The following is a 6,175-nucleotide window of genomic DNA, read 5'->3' on the forward strand; positions in this document are numbered from 1 at the left end:
ACATATGTGTCAGGGCTTCCCCAATGTTCATTTCCTTGGGCCATTTCAGAGAACCCCCATGTTTTAGGACTGCTGGTTGTGGTCTAGAAAGTATAGTTCACCTATTAGTAGGTAAGTGGCGTTGAGGCAATCCACCGTTTTCCCAATTTTTCAGAAATTGTCTGAGAAGGACCTCCCCCAGTTTCATATTTACCAGGATTGGCAACAATCAGATGCAAAAATGAACCAGCATAGAATAAGGTAGTAATTCCCACATAAGGCAGTCAGGAAGTAGAGCTGATGATGTAGCTCCAACCTTTAATCCCAAGTGGTAGGTTTTATCTGCATAGGGCTATAACAACTAGCTTTTATAACAGAAGAAACCCAAAATATGCTTGGACTTAAATATAAAATTTGAAGTTTATTTTGTTTTTGTTTCAGTCAAGTGTGTGTGTGTGTGTGTGTGTTTAGTCAAGAATTTTCATGTTTTAAACTCTAGATTTTTAAACTCTAGATTTCCATATCTTATGCTCACATGAATGATAAACAGACGGTAATCTAATAAAAAAATAGTGTTGGCCTATCCCTATTGTCTTTTCATGGCAGCACTTTGTGTTTGAAGAGCACTTTGATATTGGAGAAATTCTGTGATGAGTTGTTAGGCAATTAGTAAAGAATAATGATGTATCATGCAGGTAATGGTGCAATGTCATTACACATTTTAAAATATTAAGCTTTTATGCTATAATAGAAAACATTATCTACCTAATAATTTGTGACTGAGTCCAGCTATCCTACGAAGATATTCTAACAAGCTTAATATATAACCTCCAAATAATGATTTCCCTTCAAGTGGTGACTAGCTGATCTCATTTCTAAATATTTAATCTTTCCCAATTTATTTATTTTTGATCCTACTTCAAGTTGTGTGTTTTCTTTTCCCACAAGATAATAGAACAAATAGCTCTCCTTATCAAGATCTTGCATGACATTGTCATTTTTATATAGTAAAGTATAAATAGGTGGAGGGACTTTCTGTCCCCCCCATATACTATCAGAAGGAAACATTTTGCCATTTCTAATTTTATTTTGACCAAATACATAATCCTAATTGTAGAATTATACAGTTCCGGAGTGGTTGCTTCATTAGGCTACAATCACACCTAGCCCCACTTACCTAAAAGTAAGCTCCACTTAGGAGTAGACATATTTAGGATAGCACTACAGCACAACCAACAGACATGTGACACCTTGAAAGGCTAATGGATTATCTGGATTGTCCTTTTCTATATGTTCCCCAGGTTTATGGTATTGATTTTGAGGTGAGGCAAAATGAACTGTACAAGATTCCAAATGTGGCTTTACCATGGAGTTGTATGAAAGTATTACAATACTTTCATTATTTTCATTCCTTTTCCCAATCCCTGAAATTTAATTTGCTTTTTTCACAATCACAATCTCTTCCCCAGTTAGGCACTTCCAGTTCAGACCTCAAGTATGTCTGTGGACAGAATATTTTTGACCCTTAGAATTACTTTCATTGAATCCAATTTGCTTGACCTTCATCAGTATTGGAGAACCCAATTTGCTTGACATTTATCCTTTTAAGCCCCAGAGATAGACAAAAATGGAACCGTCTCCCCTCTGGTTTTCCATTGAACTGGCTGGCTAAGGAGCAGGGTGCTATTTGCATATAAACTTTTAATTTTAAAAGAAAACAGGTTAGTTAGAGCAACAACTGCCAAAGTTAGCACTTTGTATTTTTCTGAAGTACCAAAACTACAATTATGACCCTCTCCACAGTTAAGAGAGATTTTAGAAGAGATGTAGTGAGGCAATGGTGCATGTTCAGGCTATACGACTACTAGATCACATATGCACCTTCATTATTTAAATTATCTTTGACTGAAAAGCACTGCTAAAGTGATGGGAACTTCCATCTAAGATGTTATATGTCAGACGACCCGTTCACACATCATCATATGAGCAAACCTCCCATTAATGGGATGACCATCCACAGGCAAGATATGTATTTCTGCATTAATAACCACCAGAAGTGCAGATAGCTAAAACTGTTAGTTTCTGCATTTTTAAAATGCAAAGCTGAGTATTGTTATGTTTCACCCAAAAGTTCAGGAGGTTCCTTCTTTAGGATGCAGTTTTCTCATTTTTAAAGGCTTATATAGGTGTATTAAATTTCTCTTCCCAAGTTGGTTTATTGAATGTTCAGGGTTGGGCATTTTATAGTCAAGATCTTACATACTACACATTTCACTCTTTGATCTGAATATACCATGATTTGTGTATTATAACTGAGAAGTGTAATAGGCATACTATACTCAGTCACAAAAACAATAAACTTAGCATCCCAGGCAATGCTAGAAAGGTTCTCAAGGGTGCCCCGCTCACCTGGACTACAAGGTCAGGGCTGATCCATTCTGCATGTTTTCAGCACACCAAGAAAATAGTTTCTAGTGGGCTTCAATGTGCTGGAACCAGTAGCAGCTCTCCTTTTTCTTATCCTGTCTCTGTTGTACCATGATGGAGTGGGATGCTGTTTTCAGTGTCCCAAAAGATGTAACGATAAGACCACGGAGCTTCAAGCTAACAGCATGATATATTTAGAATATTTCATTGCCAGTGCTTGGCTCCCTGATGCCTTCAAATAGCTTCATGATTCTTTTTCTGTGCATTTTGGAGTCTCATGCCTTTGTGGCATGAGAGACAGAAAATGTATGAATGAAAATAACATCAAGTTCACTAACAATGCATTCCTAACCTAAGGCTGCAATCCTTACCCCAGTTACCAGGCAGTAAGACCCACTGAATTGAGTAGGACTTATGTCTGAATACACATGGTTAGTAATCCATTAGTGTTCTTTCTTTTTCTTTTTTGCTCTTGATGTGTAGAGAGATATTATGTAAGTATAGCCGTGAGTCTGTTCTTTATAAAGCAAACTCGCATGTGGAAGCATGGATGAAGCCATGCTAATGTTTGGCAGGCTCTTCAGGGAGACTTCAGATAGACTTCTGGTTTCAGGTAGCAGACACTTCAGAAATACTTGTTCTGGAAGAGGCGTAAGAAGTATTGGTACTTTTGCTTTTCAAATTGTCTTCTGCCGATTAAGTCTATGGACTTGTATTATAATGTAAAGCTAATATACAATGTAAGTTGTTTGTACATAGTTGCAGCCTGGACAATAGCACTGCATATTTCTTTAAACATAGCAAATTGTAATGTGGAGCACATTTGCCATGGCATGTGCAGCACCTGTGCTCTCCGCTCTTACTTTACTCTCTTAAGTAATGTGACAGTATAATTAGGTTTGGGATACTAACCCAAACCATGATCAAAGCTAGCACTTTAAGTACTTGTAGTCACTTTTCTTCTTACTATATGGAGCACCGCACTTTTATAAATACTAGTAGCACTGAGTTTCAAACTTTTTTTGCCCCCATATTTGTGTAGTCTTTACAGGGTGTATGTTTAACAAAGGGTAATGGCTGTATGAAAATAGATTTTCATGAATGTGGCCACTGCCTGGTGCCTAACTTTTATTTTATTTTATGTTTTAAAAAATTATAAACTGCTGAAAAGGGGGGATGAGATCCAGACTATATGTTGTAACTGTAAATGGAACCGTCCCAAATTGCTGACATCTAGACAAATCTGATTTAAAAAGCCAACCCAAAAAATGTGCATATGTACACCCAAAGGAGCAAAGGCTTTCAAAAACATCAAAACTTTTTAAATACCGTAAGTAAGAACAGCACAAGAGCTTGTGTTTTAAACTTTGCATTATATTGACAGAGTATGAAGTAATTGATGTGGTTTTAAATGTAGAGTTCGGTAGACATAACGTTTGGTAATGGAAGTTTTTAGCATGGGGAATTACCTTGGATAGGCAAGAGTCACTCACAGCTATAGTTCACTGTGTGCATAAGCATTGCTTAAGCAGTTAGGAAAAAATTATGTACTGTTTCTATAAATTAGTTTAACTTATACTGTATTGTATTTTTGAAAAAAACCAAGTTTTTTCCCAGCAAGGTAGAACTACAGTGCATTAGAAGAAACTGTCACTAGTTATGCTATTGCATTTGTGCAATGCTCTTAGCTTACAGAAAGTTTACTAAGGTTGGGTGGAAGCTTCTACACAATCATTAAATTTCTGTTGGTTACAAATAAAAACAGCAGGGTCTTTGTTCTAATTATAGAAGAAACTGACCTAAAAAATAATAATGCATTGTCTAATTTATATCCTTACCATCAACAAACGTGCTAGCTCTACATTATATGAAACCCTTAAATGTGCTGTTCCAGGTTTACTTAATGTTGCTAAATACCTTAAGAACTTGGAAATAAATTAACTTTCAAGGCCTGGGCAGCTTACAAAAAATTGAACCATTTTGTGCAAATGTTTTTTTTCTTCTGAATACAACTGTTTTCTAGATATCAGTCAATAAATCCTAGGGAGATTCTTTCTAAAGAGCCCAAAATAGTCATACTCTTTAATGTTCTCATGTGCCTTCATTCAGCTGGCACAATGCAATTAATGAAGCTAGCCTCTGAGGATTAGAAACTATACACAAACAGTTGTTAAGTGCACTATTTATGGTGGCGTCCAGATGTTGAGACTGCATGTACAGTTCCCGTTACTCTCTCCTCATGAAGAACCAGAAATGCAGCCCTAATAAAATGATTAGTGTCAGCAGAACCCATTGTTTGTTCAGGGATGAGGAAGGTCCAAACACAAGGCATATTGATTAGGAACACACAGAGCTTGATTGGGACCTTAGTCTTAAAGTGCCCTGCGATGTGTTACCAGTCTCGACTAATAAATTAATTGAATTTTGCACAGTCCACTTTCATATCAGTAGTAATCCTGAATGAGTTTTAGGAACCCACGTGATTTTATTACGCTATAGTGACTATATCAGTCATGTTGATTCTGCCACATCAGTGATATCTGTCTAATCAACTCTTAAAATGTAATGATCTATTCCAAATTCAGAGCATTATATTATAAGAATGTCACTCTTTACACTGACCTAACCTAAATATATTTAATTAGAATAGTCAGTATATTTAGTCCCTTTGCTAGTTGTGATTAAAATTATGTGAAAGAGCTTCTATAGTCAAATGGAAAATTGTGTAAAATGTACTAAAAAGCTAGCAATGTCCCCTTTTCTAAGCTAATATACAATAAAATATTACAATATGATCCACAGATAGCTGAAGCATTAGAAATAAAGGGTAGGATTCAAAGAACCATGCATGGTATTGCTCCCCTACCCCCCGGTCCTGCCAGCCTGCTACAGCTCCCTTAGAAAGCTATTCCCAGAGTTGGGGGGGCTATGCAGAGCTGCACTCAATATTGTGCCTGGGGTTACATCTAGAAAGGTGCATGTATGGCCCTCTTTGGATCCCATCCATTGTAGTTTTAATCCAGACAAATTTGCCAGGCTAGTTTTGTGGGTCGTGTCTACAGTAGGCTAAACGGTTTGCAAGGCGTATATATATATATATATATATTTACTTATACAGATTTAGGGGAAGAGAAACTATAAAATTGGTGGTCCCCTTCAACTAGACCTCTATTTTCCCAATGTTCTTTTCTTAGCCTGAAGATAAGATGTTCATGTAAAAATATTTCTAAGGAATAATGAGCTGCTTTTTTAAAAAAGGATAAAAACATTGTAACGGCACACAGGCAGTGTTTAACCTTAGTTAAACCCGGTGGTGGGTTTGTTTTTCTTTCCAACAGCATGTGTAGTCATTTTAATTATCATTTTAGTATTCCTCCATAAGTGTAACGGTAATTTTGCAGCTGCACCTATAATCAGAATATGGCATTACAGCAGTCAAGTTACTCAAAATCATGTGCATAGCAGGTAGCGGTTTACTCTGTGTGTGTATTCTTCCCCAATGGTACTATTCTTCAGTAGGATATTCTTAACCAAAAGGTGTGTTAAAGTCATGGCATGAAAAATTGTAAATGTAAACGAGTACATGTAATGCTAATTTAAAAGAATTTTCTTAAATTTATGTGATGCTTAATATTTCCTTAGAAATTTTGTTTTCAAGGTAGATCACTGTTCTGAAGGATGTTGGTCCTAATGGAATAAAAATAATGGAAATAAAATGCATGTGTTACAATTGTAGACATGGTAAAGAATTAAATGTGAACTTACTGTA

The 6,175-nt window shown here is 36.2% G+C and overlaps 1 long non-coding RNA gene across 1 annotated transcript; it reads left to right on the forward strand.

Annotated features, from left to right (window-relative positions):
* The first annotated feature begins 1,885 nt into the window (after positions 1 to 1,885).
* On the forward strand, positions 1,886 to 6,175 carry LOC309360563. The gene is made up of 2 exons (XR_014164214.1): positions 1,886 to 2,008; positions 2,046 to 6,175. It is a non-coding gene; the product is annotated as an uncharacterized lncRNA (long non-coding RNA).

The sequence above is a fragment of the Podarcis melisellensis genome, assembly GCF_964234715.1.
Source record: "Podarcis melisellensis genome assembly, chromosome: 17".
In the NCBI taxonomy this organism is placed as follows: Eukaryota; Metazoa; Chordata; class Lepidosauria; order Squamata; family Lacertidae; genus Podarcis; species Podarcis melisellensis.